The 21565-nt window shown below is 36.7% G+C and overlaps 1 protein-coding gene and 1 pseudogene across 2 annotated transcripts in view; one reads left to right on the top strand and one right to left on the bottom strand.

Moving 5' to 3' along the window:
* LOC114505561 overlaps positions 1-10733 on the bottom strand; it is an 81715-nt pseudogene extending 70982 nt beyond the window's left edge.
* The window catches only part of PLS3 (plastin 3), a 97306-nt gene continuing 85749 nt past the window's right edge, over positions 10009-21565 (top strand). For both annotated transcript variants that reach the window (XM_036016789.1, XM_036016786.1), the window contains exon 1: positions 10009-10134. The gene's annotated coding sequence lies outside the window, so the exon portion shown is untranslated. The remainder of the gene's footprint in view (positions 10135-21565) is intronic.

Consider the following 21565-nt stretch of genomic DNA (forward strand, 5'->3'; position numbering starts at 1 on the left):
ATGGCCCGGGGAGAGAGGACCATGTGCCTTTGCCAGAGTGGGGACCCCCGCAGCTTTAGGAGATACAGTACTCTGGACCGGGCAAAGGGGGAAGGAAGGAAGGACTGTGTCTGTTTGTGGGTGTTTTAAGGGACTTTAGGATTTTTGATAAGGACATTAGGTCACTACTTTAAGTCTGTATAGCATTAAATAAACATTTCCTTTCTTTTTCACAAATCTCTGGCATTGAGAGACCTCTTTCCTCTGGCAGCAGACATAATGGACCTGGGGGCTTTTTTTTCAATAATAGTATATCATCCCAGCCCCCCCTCCTTGTTTGTTCTGTAACAATGTCACTGGAGCATTGTCTAACTTATTTGCAAATCCACACTTAAAATTGAATTACAGCTCTGCCTGGTGTGGCTCAGTGGATTGAGCACTGGCCTGGGAACCAAAGGGGCACTGGTTCATTTCCCAGTCAGGGTTCATGCCTGGGTTTCAAGCCAGGTCCCTGGTAGGGAGCACTTGAGAGGCAACCACACATTGATGTTTCTCTTCCTCTCTTTTTCCCGCCCTTCCCTTCTCTCTAAAAATCAATAAATAAAATAGTTTTTTAAAAATTGAATTACATAGACAGAACATTATAATCCTCCAAATGCCAGGTGATAAAATAAATTTATAGAAGGATTTTAAAAGAACCAAGCATTAGGACAAGTCATTTTACTCCTGCAGGCCTCAGTTTTACTTATCTGTAATGTGAGGGAGATGGTCTATAATGTCCCTTTTAACACAAATCAAATTATTTTAGTTTTAAATTTTATGCTTCAGGAGACTTTATTATTATAAAAAATTAAAATTTCAGCCGTATGTTATGGGTGTTTTTGTTATCAACACATTTATTTTATAATGCATTTGTTTTGCTTAAAACTATCTCCACATAATGATTTATGTGACCCATAATTCAGAGTTCATAGGTAGGACAATTTGTGTTGCATTTTCTGAAAATTTTATAAATTATGTCTCTGTTTACTATGTATATCCTGACAAGAGGATAAACTGAAAATCTGTTGTTTTATATTTGTAACAAATAACTGGTTTGATTAAAATTTTCACTGAAATTATTCTATAATTTAATATCCTATAGAATGAAGCCTGGAGATAAAACACCACATGATTCCAGTCTTCACAGTGCTGAAATAACTATGTTTTTACTCCTGAACATCACTTAAAAATATTACTAAAAATGATAATTATATTCTTCCTGTTGCTATTGGCATGAATTGCTATTGCGTGGATCCATTGACTTACCCTATAGAATTGATAGTGCCATTTGGTTGAAAGAAAACACCATGTGTAAACTTATTGAAATAAATGCATGCTATTATACATAGCTAACATTAAGTTAGGAATGAGTATCATAAACATGCCTGCTTATCTGTGAGATTTATCACCAGTAGGGCTAAGCAATTTTTCATGGAAGTCAGAAATGTGAAATCATCAGCAGTTTTTCCCATTCTTTATTTCTTGGAATAAAATTAGAGTGAACACTTCTTGTAAGATCCTCTGGTTCTAACACCAGGCTGTACAGTCAGACATGAGATGGAATTATCTCCTCTCCAGCTCCCATGTTACAAGCCAAATGACATCGGGCAAAAATTACTTATACCTTAAGCCTTAGTTTTCTCATCTGAAAATGGGGATAATAATGCCACCATCATTGGAATAGTTATTAGCATTAAATGGGATATGGTTTTAAATTATATTTTATTACAGTTGTCCCAAATTTTCCCCCATTGCCACCCTCCACACAGCAATCCCCACTCTCTCAGGCCACTACCACGCCATTGTTCATGTCCATGGGTCATGTGTATAAATCCTTTGGCTACTCCATTTCCCATACTGTACTTTACATCCCCATGGTTTTTCTGCAACCACCTATTTCTACGTCTTAATCCCCTCACCTCTTCACCCATTCCCTCACACCCCTTCTATATGGCAACCATCAAAACACTCTCCATATCCATGATTCTGTGTCTGTTCTGCTTGCTTGCTTGCTTGTTTAGTTTGTTTGTTTTTTTTTTTATTAAATTGTTGATAGATATGTATTTACCTCCATTTTATTGTTCATAGTTTTGATATCCCTCCTTTTCTTAAATAAGCCCCTTTAACATTTCATATTATAATGGTTTGATGATGACGAACTCCTTTAGTTTTCTCTTGTCTGGGAAGCTCTTTACCTACCCTTCCATTCTAAATGATACCTATGCTGGCTAGAGCAATCTTGGCTGCAGGTCCCTGCTTTTCATGACTTTGAATATTTCTTGCTAATCCCTTCTTGCCTGAAAAGTTTCTTTTGAGAAATCAGCTGACAATCTTATGGGAATTCCCTGTAGGCAAGTAACTGCTTTTCTCTTACTGCTTTTAAGATTTTCTCTTTATCTTCAAACTTTGGCACTTTAATTATGATGTATCTTTGAGTGGGCCTCTTTACATCCATCTTGTTTTGTACTCTCTTTCTATTTCCTTCACCAAATTAGGGAAGTTTTCTTTCACTATTTTTTCAAGTAGATTTCCAATTTCTTGCTTTTCCTCTTCTCCTCCTGACACCACTATGATGCAACTGTTGGTAAGCTTGAAGTTGTCCCAGAGGCTCCCTTACAGTATCCTCATTTTTTAAATTCTTTTTTCTTTTTGCTGTTGATTGGTTGCTTTTTGATTCTTTATGTTCCAAATCATTGATTTGATTCTCAGCTTCATCAGTTGTATTGTTGATTCCATCTTTACTGTTCTTTATTTCAATTAGTGTATCCTTCATTTCTGACAATATTTTTTATACTGTTGAGGTCCTCACTAAGTCCCTTGAGCATCCATATACCAGGGTTTTGAACTCTGCATTTGATAGATTGCTTATCTCCATTTTGTTTAGTTCTTTTCTTGGAGTTTTTATCTGTTCTTTCACTTGGGTCATGTTTCTTTGTCTCTTAATTTTGGCAGCTTCCCTGTGTTTGTCTATGTATCAGGTAGAGCTTCTATGACTCCCTGTCTTGGTAGCATGGCTTAATGTAGTAGGTGTCTTGTAGGGTCCATTGGCACAGCCTCCTCTATCACCCAAGCTGGGTACACGAGGTGTGCCCTTAATTGGGCTGAGTACACACTTCTCTTGTAGTTGAGCCTTGATTGCCATTGGCAGGTCAATGGGAGGGATTTAGCCACACCAGTCAGCTGCAAGGACTGGCTGTGACCACTGACCAGCAACCTCTGCCCTCTACGGAGGATCAGCTGTGCAAGGACCCAGTCCACAGAGGAGTGAGAGAAAAGCAGTTAGTTACCTATAGGAAATTCCCATAAGATTGTCAGCTGATTTCTCAAAAGAAGCTCTTCAGGCAAGAAGGGATTGGCAAGAAATATTCAAAGTCATGAAAAGCAGGGACCTGCAGCCAAGATTGCTCTAGCCGGCATAGGTATCATTTAGAATGGAAGGGTAGGTAAAGAGCTTCCCAGACAAGAGAAAACTAAAGGAGTTCGTCATCATCAAACCATTATAATATGAAATGTTAAAGGGGCTTATTTAAGAAAAGGAGGGATATCAAAACTATGAACAATAAAATGGAGGTAAATACATATCTATCAACAATTTAATAAAAAAAAACAAACTAACTAAACAAGCAAGCAAGCAAGCAGAACAGACACAGAATCATGGATATGGAGAGTGTTTTGATGGTTGCCATATAGAAGGGGTGTGAGGGAATGGGTGAAGAGGTGAGGGGATTAAGACGTAGAAATAGATGGTTATGGAAAAACTATGGGGATGTAAAGTACAGTAGAGGAAATGGAGTAGCCATTTCCTAATGGAACATAATGAAGAAACAAGAATTCAAAAATGTAAGAAAGACTTACAAACCTCTGCGACAATCTGAAACATTCCAATATCCAAATTATAGGGCTGCTAGAAGGAGAAGAACAACAGCAAGAAATTGAAAACTTACTTGAACAAATAATGAAAGAAAACTTCCCCAATCTGGCAAAGGAAATAGACTTCCAGCAAGTCCAGGAAGAACAGAGAGTCCCAAAGAAGTTGGACCCAAAGAGAAACACACCAAGGCACATCATCATTAAGTTACCAAAGATTAAAGATCAAGAGAGAATCCTAAAAGAAGCAAGAGGAAAGGAGAGAGTTACCTACAAAGGAGTGCCCATAAGACTATCACCTGATTTCTCAAAAGAAGCCTTACAGGCAAGAAGGGGCTGGAAAGAAGTACTTGAAGTCATGAAAGGCAAGGACCTACATCCAAGATTACTCTATCCAGCAAAGCTTTCATTTAGAATGGAAGGGAAGATAAAGTGCTTCCCAGATAAGGTCAAGTTAAAGGAGTTAATCATCACCTAGCCATTATTATAGAAAATGTTAAAGGGACTTATCTAAAAAAAGAAAGATAAAAAATATGAACAGTAAAATGACAACAAACTCACAACCATCAACAAATGAACCTAAAACAAAAGAAAAATAATGAAAACAAAAACTAACCAAACAACTGGAACAGGAACAGAATCAGAGAAATGGACATCACATGGGGGAAGTTCAGTGGGGATGGGGAAGGGAGGAATAGTGGGGGGAAGGTACAGGGAAGAAGAAGCATAATTAGTAGGCATAAAACAGATGGGGAGAGGTAAAAAGTGGTATTGGAAACAGAGGACTCAAAGAACTTATATGTACAGCCCATGCACATGAATTAAGGGGGGGATGCTGGAGGGTTGGGGGGGCAGGGCAGAGGGGAGATGAAGGGGGGGAAAATGGGAAAACTGTAATAGCATAATCAGTAAAAATACTTAAAAGTAAATAAATAAAGGTAAATTAAAAAAGAAATAGAAAATCTAAACAGACAGATTACTACACCTGGACTTGAAGTGACAATGGAAAAAAACTCCTTGAAAACACAAGTCCTACACCAGGTGGCTACACAGGTAAATTTTACCAAATATTAAAAAAAAATAACATTTATCCTTCTTAAAATATTCCACAAAACTCTAGTGTAGGGAATACTCCCAAGCTCATTTTATGAGGCTAACATTACCCTGATTCCAAAAACAGTATGAAGAAAAAATTTTTAGGACAATATCCATAATGAACATAGATGCAAAAATCCTCAACAAAATATAAGCAAGCAGAATCCAGCAGTACAATAAAAAGACCATATGCCATGATAAAATGGTGTATGATTTATTCCTGGGATGCAAGAAGGCTGGTACAATATCTGCAAATCAACCAATGTGATATATCACATAAACAAAATGAAGGTAAAAACCATATGGTCAGCCCTGACTGGCTTGGATCAGTGGGTTGAGTGTTTTCTCTCAAACTGAAATGTTGTCAGTTTGATTCCTGGTCAGGGCATATGCCTGGGTTGCAGGCTAGATCACTGGTTGGGGGTTGTGTGAGAGGCAATTGATCAATATTTCTCTTGCATATCCATGTTTCTTTCCCTCTTTTTCTCCCTCCCTACCCCTCTCTCTAAAAGTAAATAAATGCAATCTTTTTTTAAAAAAAACATATGATCATGTCACTAGATGCAGAAAAAGCATTTGACAAAATCCAGTACCAATTTATGACAAAAAAAAAAATAAAAACCTCTCAGCAAAGTGGGAATAAAGGCACCATATCTCAACATAATAAAGGCTATACATGACAACCCCACAACTAACATCAGACTGAATGGGGAAAACTAAAAGCATTTCCTTTAGCTTCAGGAACAAAACAGGGCTGTCCACTTTCACTATTCATAGTAAACATAGTTCTGTAAGTACAAACCACAGCAATCAGATAAGAAAAAGAAATAAAAAGCACCCAAAGTGGAAAGGAAGTAGTTAAACTGTCAATCTTTTTAGATTATATGACACTGTATATAAAGAACCATAAAGATTCCACCAAAAATTAACAGAAATTATTAATTAGGCTTAGTAACATAGCTGGATACACAATAAATATCCAGAGAGTGGTTGCATTTTTATTTATACATAATGAATTATCAGAAATGAAAACTAAGAAAACAGTCTCATTTACAATTGCATGAAAAAAATCTAGGAATAGATTTAAACAAGGAGGTAAAAGACCTGTTCTTGGAAAATTAAAAGACACTGAAGAAAGAAACTGAAGAAGATACAAATAAACGTAAGCATATACAATGCTCATGGATAAGAAGAATTAACACTGCTAAAATGTCCATACTACCAAAAACAAGCTTTAGATTCAATGCAATTAATGCAATTCCTATAAAAATTCCAATGGTGTATTTCACAGAACTAAAACAAATAATCCAAAATTTATATGGAACTACAGAAAATGTCAAATAGCTGCAGCAATCTTGAGAAAGAGAGCAAAGTTGGAGATATCATACTACCTGACATCAAATTATACTGTGAAGCTATAGTAATCAAAACAGCGTGGTACTAGCATAAAAACAGACATGGACCAATGTCATGGAACAGAATAGGAGCCTACAAACAAACCCATACCACTAAGGTCATTTAATATTTGTCAAAGGACGCATTAAAATACAGTGGAGTAGAGACAGTCTATTCAATAAATGGTGTTGGGAAATTGGACACATACATGCAAAAAAATGAAACTATACAAACTGCTTATACCATATACAAGAAAAATTTCAAAATACATTAAAGACTTAAAAGTAAGACCCAAAATCATAAAACTCCTAGAAGAAAATGTAGGCAGTAAGTTCTCAGACATTTCTCTTAGTAATATTTTTTCTGGCATATCTCTTCAGGCAAGGGAAACAGAAATAAATATATAAACAAATGGAATTACATCTAACTAAAAAGTTTTGCACAATAGAAAAAAGATTAATAAAACATAAAGACAATCCTCTGAATGGAAGAAGATATTCGCCAATGATACATCTTAAGAAGTGTTAATATCCAAAATTTATAAAGAATTCAGACAAGTCAACAGCAAAAAACAAACAACCCAATTGAAAAATAGGTAGAGGACCTGAACAGACACTTCTCCAAAGAGGACATGCAGATGACCAATACACATATGAAAGGAGGCTCAACATCACTAATCATCAGAGAAATGCAAATTAAAACCACAATGAGTATCACCTCACACCTGTCAGAATGGCTATCATCAATGAATCAATAAACAACAAGTGTTGATGAGAATGTGGAGAAAATGGAAACCTTTTGCACTGTTAATGGGAATGCAGATTGGTGTAGTCATTGTCGGAAATTGTATGGAGGGTCTTCCAAAAATTAAAAATGGAACTGCCTATGACTCAGCAATTCCACTTTCATGTTTATATCTGGAGAAACTCAATTCAAAAGAATTGGGTTTTGAAAAAATTAGAACACTAATTCTAAAGAATATATACTCTCCTATGTTCATTGAAGCACTATTTACAATATACAAGTTATGGAATCAACCTTAGGGCCTATTAATAAATGAGTGGATAAAAAATGTGTTGTACATATATCGAATGGAATATTATTTGGCCACAAACCAAGAATAAAAGCTTTCCATTCGCAACAGCATGAGTGTACTTAGAGGACATTATGCTGCATGAAATAAGGCACAGAAAGACAGTTATCATATGATTTTACTTATATGTATAATCTCATGAACAATATAAATAAACAAACAAAACAGAAGGAGATTCACAGACCCAGAGAACAGACTGACAGTTGCTGGGGGGGAGGGGGTTTAGGAGACTAATTGAAAAAGGTGAAGGGGTTTAGAAGTAGAGATTGGTAATTAGCAAATAATCATGGGGATGTAGAGCATAGCATAGGGAATATAGTCAGTAATATTGTGATAACTATGTGTGGTATCAGATGGAAATAATGGGAAGGGGGAACAGTGTAAATATAATTGTCTAACCACGATGCCGTACACCTGAAACTAATACAACATAATACTGAATGTAAACTGTAATTAAAAAAATAAAAAATGAATAATATTGAAATGATACTCTACAAGCAAAAATATGAATATTTAAATAAAATTGCATTTTAGAGGCGCTGCAAGAAAAAAAAAGACATAGTTGCCACCACTGGGGCATCCTGCAGCTTTGAGACTATGGACCAGCTCAGTTCCTTTAAAGTGACATTTCTTGACACACACACAAAAAACTTGTCGAATTCTGACATCCTCATTGTTAGTGATGAGCAAAGACTTTTGTTTAAGTTTTTATGTAAGCTTGTTTAATAATGAACAAAAAAGCATAAATAGCGTATGCATAGGCTTGTTAATGGTTTGACTTATTCTAAATTCTACAAATTAAAAAATAAACTCAGTAGAATATTTAGTTAAATAATTGAGACAAGTATATTGAAAACTTTACTTACAAAGCTCCTTCATGATAAGTCAGTAAATTTAAATTTAAAAGCAGGTGGAAGCTCTTCCGTGGTGACTTACAAACACCATAAAAGGGTAGAAAACTGAAGTCTCATATTTAGTGTATCTAGAAATGTGTAAAGAATTACAGAAACCATACCATGGGCCAATTATTGAAAACCAGTAATCTCATTTGGGGACCAATTGTAAACGTTCATGGCAATGCACTGCTTAGTTAACCTAACACAATTAGGTTGAAAGTGGTATTGTTGAAATTGTTATTTTTGTGCTGACCCAAATCTGACCCAGCGTAAAATCTGTCACAACAGAAATGTAATGTTTTTGAAAGCATGATTGCCTTCTCATTTATTTTTCACCTTCCTGTGCCTTTCATAAGGTTTTCCAGTTGGTTAATCATTAATTAATATTTAACAATGTTTTTTTCCCCAGTGCCAAGCCCTTCTCTACTTGTCTAGCCTTTAGGCCTTACATGAGCTGCCCCACTCCTCATTTAAGAAGCCCTGGCAGGGACTACGGGTTAATTTATTTTAAGAAATTAGTAACAGTAGGTGAAGCGGGGGTGGGGGGGGGTTACTTTACAAGAGCATTCAATTTTGCAGGCCATTCTTGATTTAACATTTTTCCTATACCACATGTAAAATGAGATGTAATTGAACTAATTTTAAATTCTTTTTTAAAAATTTGAAGCACACATTTTCTGAACAAAATGGTTACTACTCGAAAAGGAAGGTTTTGTTTACGCACTGTCTTCTACAGCTGTCCCACAAGACAATGTCTTGAACTGACCCTGGAGAGTCCCTCTGGCCTTCTGGCCCTGCAGTGAGTCAAGAGATGGGAATGCAGATAAGGGGACACCTCCACATGTTTTAATGAGAGAAGCCAGCTACGAGTTGGAGGCAATCTCATGGGCAAAGAAGAAGAAAAAGTACTCGGGGAACAGGAGCCTGTCTCCAAGTTTTCTGTGGTGAAGGGAGACTGATGAGAATTGATGTCCATTCAATTTCACCTCAGTTTCACCATCCCTGCCGCCTCCACCTTTTTCTGCATGGAATATATACCCGACACGCTATTTTCGTCAACAGTTTACTTGGCATAAAGCCAAAGACTTGAGATTTCCCCATCCTGTCCATAGCCTACTTTCCAGACCTCCTAAGGAAATGGAGGATTGCTGACGTTTTCCCTCTGCGCTGCTCCGCACCAGCGGCTGATTGGAGCTAATGAAACTACTACAGTCCTTTCCATACCAAGATTCACTTCGAGATTTTAGCGAGAAACTGTGTCTTCCATAGATTTAAATAGGGGCCTGGTGGCATTCAAACCATCGTTCCCGACATTCCCATCTTTTCACTTATTCCACAAGATTTTTTTCAACATGTACTCGGAGCCGGGCACTGTGGACTTTTCTAATCTCATCTCAACCAGAAAGAGGGAGAAGCAGGATCTGGGGACTGGTCTCAGATCCTAGCCCCACCGTTCCAGCCCGGGTGCCCATCCCGGTGATTATTCTCCCAACTCCCCACCTAGCTGAAAAAGACAGGCTCGGGACCCAATCCGCTTCCCGGTTCCCAAGCCGCCAGCAAGCAACACTCGAACCAATGGTGGTGGAGGAGGGGCGGAGGGGCGGAGGGGCGGGGAGGAGCAGGGAGGCGGGGAGGAGCAGAGGGGCTTGCGGGAGGGGAGGGAGTACTGGCTTTAGAACTGCAGCCTCAAAGATTCCGAGAGTCAGAAGTTGTTTGAACGTGTGGGTCGAAGGCATTCGGGCCAGATCCGGCAGTCTGTGAGTTTAGGTGAGTGTTTTGTTGGCACGGGAGGACACTAAGGTAGGGGGTGTACCTGGGCGTTGGCTGGAGTGGGTCCTAGAGACAGCATCTCCCTGAACCTCAGTAGAAACGTGCCTCGCTGGGGGTTGGTGGCAGGGACAGCGGGATGGGAATCGGGGCAGGAAAAATCTCTGTCTTAGTCCTTGGGCGCCAAAGCGATCTTTACCATCAGAGATGGGTGGGACTGACAGTGTTCGCCATGAACAGCACCCGCCGAAAGTACGTTTTCTGCTCTTCACTACAGATGATGCTTTCCCAGTAGTTGCTTTTTACTTGTTGCCAACCTTGAGCTGGGTTCCCTTACGCCAACCCTTGCCTTTCCTCCCTTTTGTGGCTCCGGCCCCGAGCGCCTAACTTCCCTTGGTAGTCCTTTTCCAGCTACTGCCACCCCCACCCCCACACCACCCCCTCCCTGGTCGGGATTCAGGAAATCGCGAATCCCGCAGCCTGCGACGCCTCCAGCCCCTGCTCACCCGCCTCAGGTGACCTCTCAGGTCCGCGCCGCCCGGGGGGCTCTGGGGAGTCCCGTATCCCTGGGAGGGAACGAGGCTCGAGTGGCACGCCATCCGCCGCCTCCTCTCGCCCTTAGCTAGAGCGTCCCGTTCGCACCAAGTCTCCTATGAGTAAGCACTTTTTTTCCTTTCAGTAGCCGAACATTTCCCAGGCCAATGGGGCAGTACCTTTCTGTTCTCCTCCCTGACTCCCGCCGGCTTTCCGCTCCCTTCGCAGCTCCTCTGGCTCTGTAGCCCCGAGCGCGCGGCCAGGACCGAGAGAACCTGGGACCTCTCGGGTCGCCCCGGGCAGCCAAGCCCCAGGAGCGGTGGGAGTGGGGGTACAATCCCCATCCCCCCACACAGCTGCACTTGCCGGCATTTACTTTTCTCCACCCGCAGTCCTTCAAGGGCTCTAATGAGAGGCTAAGGGGACGCCGACCACCCCTGCCCTGGCTTCTCGCCAGTCATGAAGTTGGTCCCCGTCGCTTCTGTTGCTGCTCCTCTGGTGTGCAGGCGGCTCCCGATTGCCTCTTCCAGGGCAGGAGATATCCCAGCCTGGAAGGTGAAGTGAGGTTAATGCCGTACTTGCTGCTTCTTGCACCTCACCTGATGTGTACCACATCCCTACTCGTGCAGAAAGTTGAGCTTACAACTAACTAGGTTGCAGAGCGAGGCCACTTAGGATCAGATAAACGGGATGCTTGGGGTGCCTTGCCTACTATGAGGGGTGCAGGACAGAGAAGAGAGCCAGGCTGGCTACACAGTAGGTAGTAGGTGAAGTTAAAATTACTGAGAGGTAAGAACTACTACACTTAACTGGATGTCACAGTGTAATTGGGAGCCTAGGTCTGATCCTGGAGGTGCAATTTACAGTGAATTCCAACGAAGTGGCCGGAGTCGTATACTTGCCTTTGGGTATCATGTGCCTCAAGTCTCTGGCACGCCTAGGGTAATGGTCACATGACTTCTTTTGACTTTAAAATGCCGGAAGCCCCATTTCCAAAAACTACTCCAGCAAAAAAGGGGAGGAGAGTGTGAACTAGTCTTTATTCAAGGGGGTTCTACTTGGATTGGATGAGAGGAACAGAGAAGGAATTTAGTAGTCAGATTTTATAAAAAATAAAAACAGGAATAGTTTTTTAAGGTATATTTTATTGATTATACAGTTTTCCCAATTTTCCCCCTTTATCCTCCCACTGCCCTACACCCTCCTACCCTCCAGCCTCCCCTCCCCCTCGTTCGTGTCCATGGAATTCACATATAAGTTCTTTGACTTCTTTAAAACAGGCATTGTTTTTAAAATAAGAACTTGAAGTATGTTTGTGCTGGGACATATGTCTCCCCTATGGACCTTCAATCTAGTGATGGCTTTTCTAAATCTTAAAATATCGTATTAATTATTTATTAATTATAATTAATAAATAATTATTTTAGGAAAAATATTTCAATTAATTATTAATTTTTTAGGAAAATTGTACTTTTATTCACACCTTATCTCATCCCTAAATGATAGATTTGAAGTGATATCCCTTAAGACAGTGTTAAAAAAATAAGGCTCTGTCCATACTCCTGGGCCTGGCCTATATTCTAATTGTAGTGTTCTCTATATTAGGCATCTGTTTGAAGGTGGTGGATCATCATCTCTTGACTAAAATTAACCATCAGTTGGTTGCCAGAGGGAGAGGTATGAGGAACTGGGTGGAAAAGGCAAAGGGATTGAAAAGTACAGATTGGTAGGTACAAAATTGTCATGTGGACAACATAGGGAATATACACAATAATATTGTAATAACTATGTGTGGTACCAGGTGGGTACTGGAAATAGCAGGGGGGGACACTTTGTAAAGTATATGATTATGTAACCACTATGCTGTACACCTGAAGTTAATACAAAATAATATTGAATGTCAGATGTAATTGCAAAATAAAAAGACAATAAAATAAAATAAGTAATCAGTTATGTGTGGTTTGGAATTAATTGGATCAGAAATCAGGTACAAAAACTGGACACAAAATTTGACAAATTGAGTTGGTTGGGACTTTGCCTGTCAAAAGTTCAGTAGAATAATGACAGGACACTGAAACAACTCCCATCCTGACCAATACCCGCCCTTGTGGCCCAAGTTATGGTTGCTGTAGGAAAAACGTGGCAGTTTTTCTATTCAGATTATATATTGCTGAGTATAGAAATGGGCAGAGGAATATCTGAGGCCATGAGTTCAAAAGTTTTACTTACTCACAAAAATGGATGTAGTTGATACATAAATTCAGCCATCTAGGGTAGCTAAAATTGAAAACTGGGAACATGAAGAGATTTTGGCTTTGTATGCCTTAGCCAGAAACCCTTTGTCTACTGCAGCAACCTCTGACTGATTGCAGCACTCCATTTTCCTGCTGTGCATGGGTTTCTGAGCCTAAAAACTAAAACTACTTGAGAGCACAGTAGTTGTGATCCCAAGGCTAGCCTTGGGGCACACATTAGCTGGAAGTAGAGCTTAAACTGCACCTGAGTTATTAGTTAACTACACTGGTAGATATACCCCCTAGTGGAAATGAGGTGATAATATAATTTCAGATTGAACTTGTAATAAATATTTAACCTCAAAAAAAAAGGAGAGTACAACTATTCAACTAACTTAAAATGGTAGGAAGATAAGCTCTCTAAAATATTATTAACTCATGTCAAAACAGGATCATCACTACACTTTTAGTCCATGGTATTTTATTGTCTTGAGATGGCTACTCATTTAAAACCACTAACTACATAGCTGACTTCATTCTTTAGTGATCTGATCTAATGAACCCAAACTTATGATTAAAATTAGGGGTTTGTTAATCTAATTCCTAATTTCTGTTGTTAGATCTATCAAGTTATCAACCTCTTTCTTTACTTGGGGTGGGAAGCCAAATAAATTATGCTCTGCCTTAACGCAATCAACATTGAAGCCCATGGTATCTAGTCTGATGCCATCATTGAGATTCAGTTGCTAAAACTGTAGGCTTATGGCATTTTGGGTAGAAGGGTTAATTATAACTATGAATATTATTTGTTTGATATTAAGCCTCTTCTACAAATGGTTATGTGCATATTAGATTTGATCATGATTATTTATACTGGCAGAATGTCAGCATCAAGGGCGCTATCAGAAACCAAATAAAATTTTGCTCCTAGGCAAACAGCGTAACTTTTGCTGGAAATAAGAATGTAGTTAGGCCACAGTGCTTGAACCCCAAAGTAATTATTTTTGGTGAAACAGACAAGAAAAGAAGAAAGTTCACTTGCCATCGATTATTCCATATTCTGTTTTAAGCCTTTCTAAGAAACTTACCGACAAATTTACTTTCTACTTGCCTTTCCAAGAAATTTACTGACATAATATTCTTAGCACATATGATAAATTCATGAAGTTGCTATTGTGTTTGATATAGTGTAATCTAGATGGAATATGTATGCCAAACTGTTTTGCTATTTAGTACAGATTCCAAACAGAGCTGGTATAAAATTGCAAACAAACATTTATCTGTACATGACAACTTGGTTATCTGTTTTTAGAATCATTTTGTGCTTGCTCATATGGTAATTTTTCTTTTGGTGGAAAGTAATCCAGAGGGGGAAAACTTTGATCTATGATAATAATACAACTCATTTTAGGAGAAAACAGCTAGATCATGTAAGTCTGTATAAATTATTGTAAAGAGTGATGTAACATGTAACGTATATTAAATTTGTTGGAAGTTTCCAAATCTTTTTAGATACATTACACTATTGGAAGCTCTTTTAGATACCAATGGTCATGATTAACTGTTTTTAGTTATGGGACAGCTTTGGTTAAAGTTATGGCTTAGACATACAAAAAACTGTCTAATCATGAAATGTCAGCTTTAGGAAAAGATCTGATAATACCTGGGCCAACTTGTAGGTAATGGAGGCGAGGCAGTTTCAAAAAATTCAACTGTTTAATATTGAATTTACCTTATTTTTAGTATTTGAAAGATAAATATTAGTGAGAATAAACTGTTTTAATGGTGAAAAGGCATTGTTGGTTAAATGAAAATTAAAATACTAAGGGCAAGTATGTTGGAATTGGCTTCAAAAGAACTAGAGTCTAAACATGGCTCTGCCACTGAATCATAGTTTGACCTTGAGAAAGCCACTTAAAAATTATTTTATTGGTAACTAACACTGAATACATATAGGTGCCAGACACCATGAATTTCCTAATTTGTAAAATGAGGCCTTGGATCAAGGCTTTTGATTTCCTGGGAATTTTATTTTCAAGGAGTTATAGTCTGGCTTATTTCAGTTATATTTATCAGCTGATTTTTCAATTTTTGATGCAACTATATTGAACCAAGCTAAATACCTTGTGGGCAAATTTATGATAACCACTGGCATATTCCAAGACTAATGTTAGTTTAATATACAGATACTGTTTATATCATTCTCTAACAAAGACTTTTGGTGCATTAGACCTACTGATTTTATATTATGAGAAATTAATTTTTCTGACCAGTCTAGAAATTTGTTTGATGGTAAGGAGGTAGTGTTGTTTATTAGAAAAGGCATTGAGTGTGGAGTCCAAGGCCTTTTAGTTCTCTACAGTTTGGATGGATAAGCCATCTTAAGTAAATCATGGAAGTTACTGTTCATATGGATTTCACTTTATTTGTTAGCCATCTGTTTCCAATCTATGTATTTCACAGGCATGCAGAAAGGATAAGTGAGCTATGTAAGCTTTGGATTTTCAGCAGACAGGTGCTGTATAAATTCAAAGTACTGTAGTAGTATATTATAGAAACACTAGAGCTTTAACAAGAGTTTATAAAAATGACAGAGTTCTCATCATTTAAGTCTTGCCACATATTTACTTGTCTATAAATGTTCTCCAACCATCCAATTTCACAAGCAAAGGAAAAATAAAACCAGATATAATATTATGAGAAAATAAGAGAAATGGTCGATAACATGAGAATAAAAACCCATACGTAATACTTTCTTTTATATATATATATGTGTATATACTTTTTATTTATTTTATCTGCTCAACTATGCCAAGTAGCCTGTGAAAGCCATTAATGTGGTGATGGGTTGGGTTGTTTTTTTACCGTTCTCAAGTAACTACTGACCAGTGTGTTGATATTCATTATTAATCATAACAGAATCTGATGGCTTATCATACTTCATTCTTAGTTTTGTGATTATCTGTAATAAGAGGTTTTGTGTAAAATTACTCATGAAAAATCAAGTGTTTCTTTTTATAATTGCACTCTAAGGGGGCAAGCACAAGTGCATAATGAAGGAGATAATCTGTTTATTTAAGTTGCATGCCATCATTAACACAGAAAAGGTGAGAAGTTAATATAAATCTTCAGTTGAAAAACAGTGTTGGGCTATGGGTCACTTTTTAAATTTTTTATTTTTCTAAATTTTACTATTGTTCAAGTACAGTTGTCTGATATTCCATGCAGCAATATTTTCTCCGATACGTCCCCTAGAGCAAGGGACATAAAGGAAAGAATAAGCAAATGGGATCTCATCAAAATAAAAAGCTTCTGCAGGGCTAAAGAAAACAGCATTAAAATGAAAAGAGAACCAACTGCATGGGAAAATATATTTGCCAATGATACCTCTGACAAGGGTTTGATTTCCAAAATATATCAAGAACTCACATTTTTTTCTTTTTTTAGATGGATCATTTTCACACCCCACCCTTAAATCTATTAATTTGGAATTATTTTTTAATGTTTATTTTCATCTTGCCAATTATATGCTGGTTCTTTAACTGTGGTTCTTTTGAATTATGCATTTTTTCCAATTGGTTAAACTTCTGTTTGATGACATTTGTTAAAATATCATTTGTAAAGTGATAGTAGTTAATTAAAATGAGATGATCAGAAAGCCCTGGGTTAAAGGACTTTTAAATAAAATAACCTGGTATCATAGGACTAGTTCTGAAGAGTGGGTTCTTTTTGCTAACAGAAATCTTTTTCTTTTGTAAATTCTGAGTTCTTATCTTTACTATCTCTGGTTTAAAAGACTAATAGCAGGTTATTTTTTGTTATCTTATATATCATTCACTGAAAATATAACTATTCTCTTAAACTGTTTTTTAAATATTTATTTAAAGTTTTTACTTTTATAAAATAAAATTTGTGAGGGTAGTAGCATCATAGCTTTGAATATTGGTATTATTGTCTTTTATATTATATGCTCTGATTACATAGTGTGCACTTAGAATTGACCTGCTGTTGACATTGAGTGATGTCATAGATGAGTAAAATTTTTAAGCTTTTTTCCCTGTATTTCTTAATTTGCTTGTGTATTCCCATTTTGCCATTTCTTATGGTCCTTTTTGGTATTTTGGTGTTTGTATTTCAGGTCAGGGAGAATTACCATCATTGACTGCAAAGTGTTTTCTCAGAGGTGAAAATAACAGGAAATGGTGCCTCGAGTGTATCCTGTTGCTATAAAAGTCCATATGTATGATTTAGTAATCTAAAGGTTACTCCAGTAATCTAAGACACTGGAAAACTGTCTTAAGTAGGACATACTCCAGATGCTTTTAATCACTTTACTTTGGATTAAAGAAATACAAGATCATTCTAAAAATCTTAAAGGAAAATATAAATAGGTTTATGAGAAAGAAAATTAAAATTACTTAAAAGTGTATCACCTACCACTTCTTTCCATGTTTTATCTATTTCCTATATCAAGAGAAAAATAGTTTTATAATTGGGATTAAGCCTGGTTATACAATTTGTATCCCATTCTTTTCATTTGTTACATTCTGAACATGTTTTTATATGATCAGATATTTTTGAAAATGTTCAAAATCACTGTATGATAGTCTGTGTGATGGATATTTCATAATCTATTTTACTGATTCCAGGTTGTTGGAAGTTTATCTTATTTTCATATCATATAGAAAGTGCTTCAGAGAACTTCCTTAGGCAAGAACCCTTTTGTTACTGATTATTTTGTTGAGATGAATACGTAGAAAAAAAGTCAAGGAGTTTTGTTTTTAAAGGTCATTTCCTTTGAAAATTTCTGAAAGTTATACATTGCCAAAAATGAGCCTTGACTGCTCTATATGTAGTGTGTCATATGTGACTAAACTGGAGCTGGTTTAGGTAAAGTATATGTCTTGGAAATATTTTGGTTGCCTCTGATCTAGTTAACAGGTACAAAGCAAGGTGAAGTAGAATCCTGTGCAGTGTACAATCATAGGAAGTTCTATTTTTGAAACTGAACCCTTAGTGGAGGAAAGGAGACAGGTTTGTTTTTAAGTAGCCTGTAAATTTCATGGTGCTATAAAACTCAGTTTAAGTATAGAGAACTTACTTGTGATCATAAACTTTCAGTATCCTATAGAAAGTTTTAATCCTGGAGTTGGTTAAATGGGTGTTTGTTGATAGGTTTGTTTAATCCCAGGCTATTGCTCTCTTAAAGTACCTTGATATCACTCAATAAACTCATTTTTTTTATTTCATTCAGGTTGCTTAAATAATATTACTAATCAGAGATTCAATTGTGGTAAAAAAAATCTGATGCTTCCACTTGCTTTGTGCCTAATATCAGTATATGGTGACTCCCCAAATTACAAACACTTGACTTAAATGTTTTGTATATTTGAATGGCTCCTTGTACACTGCATATGCCTCTCTAAACTTATCTCGTGCTGCTTCACAGACCCTTCCCTGATGTTTTTCTCCTCCCCTCAGTTCACCAGTCTCACTAAGGCCCATGTTGGAAGGTTTATTTGACCTGATATCACCTTTTTTCTTTTCTTCTCAGAAGGATGGTATACATGCTATGTTTCAGAGTCAGAATAGATTTTAGCATAAAATGGCTTTGTCATTTTATATCTTTGTGACATTGGGGAAGTTCTTTTTAAGTCCTCAACCTCATTTTCTCCATCTATAAAATGTGATAATATCCCTTATTTGCATTGTTGGCCTTAGAATTAAATGAGAACATTTGTAAAGAAACTAGCATATGCCCTGACTGGTGTGGCTCAGCTGGTTGGGCTTGTTTCCCAAAGCAAGCGTTCACCTGTTTGATTCCAGTCTGGGCACAGCCTGGGTTGTGGGTTTGGTGCTGGTCAGGGTGTGTGTGAGAGGCAGCCCATCTATGTTTCTCTCTTGCATCGATGTTTTTCTCCCTTCTCCATCCCTTCCCTTCTCCCTAAAATAAATAAATAAATGAAATATTTTTTAAAAAGGAAAAGAAACTAGTGTATAATGGGTACTTAATAAATGTTGCCATTTACAAGTCAGTTACTGTTGCCTCAGATGGTCTTTGTCAGGTATGTACATCTATCTATCTCTTCTTCATTTTTCTCTAATTCAAACCAGTTTTCCTTAAGTATCACCACTCAAGATAAATAGGATCACTTATTTTTGTTTTATTTAATGGCATTATGAAAATATTGCCTTCGATTGCTTTTTATTTTGTGAGGGATTTTTAACAAAGTTCCAGGTTCACTTACCTACTGAAATGTATTTACCATTTAACTTATCCTTTTGTGAGAATATGCCATCTAAGAGTCTAAAGAATTAGCCCTCAAAAAAAACTGGAAATATGGCTCTTTTAATACATTATAGACATTATTATAAATTCATTGCTACTAACAAATAGAGCTTAGATCACGATGAAAGGTAATAAGTGTTGTTGATGCCTGATTTTGGTTGGGAGGAAAAAAGGCTTCAGGTTCTTCAGTGTTTCTACAATAGTAGAAGTAGTAGACATGTGAATGTTGGAAGGTTTATCTTTGAAAAATAGGAGAAAAGAAAAAATAAATAATGAAAACATAAAATGCTGGGGATGGCAGAAGGTTATAAATTAAATTACCATCTTTCTAAGGTGACATGTAGTCTTTAGTAATGGGTGAGTCCAACACATTAATCTTAAATTTATGATGCCTGTTTTTCTTCCAGTGGAAGTTTTCAAAAGGAAAAGCCAGGAAATGATAAAAAACATTGACACATTCAACAAATATTTTGAGCAGTTTGTGGGTCTCCAGTTTAAAGCTACAGTTGAATGATTTTTGCAAGTGCTTATGAATAATTAAATTTTTATATTTTGTCTTATGATAATTAAAAAACAAATGTCAAATTGTCATTAAAAGTAGATCACAAAAAAGTAATAGTGACAGATTTACATATTTCAAAATATAAGCTGATCCATGTATTTGGTGTCTTACCCTAAATCCAAGTGTCCCAGCATTAGTTGGACCTCTGAGAAAAAACAAACTAGAATATATTCACAGGGGCTAGCAGAAGGGGGAAACTTCAACCATAGAAAATTTCTGTAAAGCTAAGGAGAAGATTGATATGTCAAGTCAAGTACCTTGAAATATGTTAAGTATTATGTAAAAGAAGGTTTGTAAGCCATTTAAAAATAGATGTAAAACTCAGGAAAACTTTAAAATGTTCCCAAAGTTCTCAGGTATATATTGAGAACAGTACAAACTACAAAATGGAATAACAGCCAAGGATATTAACAGGGGCAATACCTTAATTAGTCTGTTTTTGAAATGGTTCATCATTCATTCAACTAAAAAAAACATTTAATGAAGATGGTTAAGTGCTAGAGCTACAAAGATGAGTAAGATACTCCTGTGGTCTAGTAAAAGAGAAAAACACAATAGTACTATTTGATTTCATGAAACCTAAACATATTCTCATATGTAGAAAATGGAATTACGTATGGTCTTTTTTCTTAACATAAAGTAATTTCTAAATTTAAACCTTGTGCCAACAAAGATATTCATTTTTAACCCAATATAATCAAATCTAAATTAAGGACAAATCAAATTTAAACATTGTTATGTCTTCACAATTGTTATTGCATCCTAAAAAAGTGCCTGCAATGAGTTAATTTTACTTAAATAGAACATTGCTCAGCCTATAAATGAAGGTCAGCAGACACCAGTGCCTTGGAACAAAATAGCCTTTTGGCAAGAAAATGAGCCACACCCCATTTAGTTTTTACAAAAATAAAATTCTTTCCAGCTTTACTAAATTGTAGATGTTGTGCTCAGCATGTACTTCTGCAGTAGTTGGTTCTGCAGCTGTGGAACTATCCATGTATGCAGAAGCCCTAAAAAACATTGATTCACTTTTAACTTGTACACACAGCTCTCATACTTTCTGTAGTTCAGTATTCTGTTAAGTTTTATCTAACTCAAGGATAGTAGTAAGTAACTATAGGTATAGCTGACTCCTTAATTTCTTGTCTTAAATTTCTTGAATTTCACAGACTTTAAAATGAGCATAAAAACCCAGGATTGCAAATCTGATCATTGTTTCATTTTGGTGGGACAGAATCGAATGAATGTACTATGTCTGCTGTATTGTATGCTTTTCTTCAAAGACAGTAGTGCTATATTCCTTCCATGTACTATAGAGAGAACTGTACTTCTAGGGAAAAAGGAAAATAAATCCTGACAGGGAGGCCCCCTTTTCATAGTTCCTTGCAGTGCACTTGACACACAGCAGGTTTCCATGTATACGTTTAAAAAAGTGAAAAATAAATGGCCAAGAATAGTACTTGCTGAATAATAAGCTTCATTACTTTCTATGGATGAATAATATTTCATTTAATAAAGATTAAATTGTGAAATCCTAATCATAAAATAAGTAATCTATGAGTCATCTTGAATACAATACAAAACAATGCAAACCTATAAGAAAACTAAGCAAGTGGCTTCCTTGGTTTTCTTTCTTTTTTAGTTATTTTAGAAGAATGGTCATGAGTAAATGTTATGGATTGCACTTTCACTATGAGAACTGTTTGACTTTAGAGTTAAAGATGAAATTGGGACATATTAATATTTTTTCACTGAAAATTCTTTTAATTTTTATTTTTCATTTTTTTCTCAATTATAGTGGACAGTCAATAT

Source organism: Phyllostomus discolor, chromosome X, assembly GCF_004126475.2.
Source record: "Phyllostomus discolor isolate MPI-MPIP mPhyDis1 chromosome X, mPhyDis1.pri.v3, whole genome shotgun sequence".
Lineage (NCBI taxonomy): Eukaryota > Metazoa > Chordata > Mammalia > Chiroptera > Phyllostomidae > Phyllostomus > Phyllostomus discolor.